This window comes from Otolemur garnettii, unplaced genomic scaffold (genome assembly GCF_000181295.1).
Source record: "Otolemur garnettii isolate 467f Iridium unplaced genomic scaffold, OtoGar3 scaffold00154, whole genome shotgun sequence".
NCBI lineage: Eukaryota > Metazoa > Chordata > Mammalia > Primates > Galagidae > Otolemur > Otolemur garnettii.
Window position 1 is genome coordinate 864,138 of NW_003852549.1, and position 1,067 is coordinate 865,204.

Genomic DNA, 1,067 nt, shown 5'->3' on the forward strand with positions numbered 1-1,067 from the left:
AAAAAATGAAAAAGAAAATAGAAAGAAAGAAAATTCAGAAACACACAGAAAAATATAATCTTATAGACAATAGTCTATAAGATTAACATCCCAATAATGAACATCTGAGCAAGAAAGAATATTGGAGATGGGTAGGATGAAACTATCATTTAATAATTGAAGCAATTGTTGGAAAATTACTGTGAAGTTTCAGAATTCTGAGCACAAAGAAAAGAGCATTTAATAAAGATGAGAAAATAGGTTTCATGCAATAGAGGTACTAGGTTCAGGAGTAATACTTTCTAAATACCAAGAGAAATTCTTTTCAGCTTTAAACTTCATGTATAGTCAATTAAGAGCGTGTGTCAAACAAAATTATTTTAGGCGTGGAAGGTTTCAAAAGCATTGCTTTGCTACTTTGCAGATGCTCTCAGAAAAGTAATAGAACAGAAACTCTATCAATATGAAGGAGAAAATTAAGAAAGAAGACATAGGATCCAAAGAACAGAGTTTGTTGAGAGAAGAAATAGCAAGAATTCCAGGGAGACAGTGAAATGCCAATCCCACAGCTCTGCAGCAACCTTGAGATCAACAACTTTCTACTGGGTCTGCTTTGAGGTCAGACACTGTCTATGACAGTGGCCATTGGTATGAGGCCATTCATAAAAAGTACACAAACTAAAGTATATTGGTAAGAGCTGGGGCTTGAGCTTTCCAGTCAAACAGATCCAGATTGAATTCTTGGCTACAATCACCTTTGTGATCTTTGGCAGGTTAATGGATCTCTTTGCGTCTTAATTTTTTCATCTGTAAAGTGTGTGGGGGGGTGCCAACTGTTTAACTCAAATGAAATACTACACATGAACCAATTTATACAATGCCTGACCTTCCATAGTAATTATTAAGTATGCATTCCATATTTTTAATCCTTTAATTATGGTAAACATACAATCATGGCAAACAAAATAAAATTTCTTTTTCAGATACCTTTCTTGAGGATAAAGAAAGTAAACATTAATTTCTTAAACTGAAGGGAAATGTCTAAGGAAGTGTCCTAAGTGGGTGGATGAAAATATTTGGAGAATATG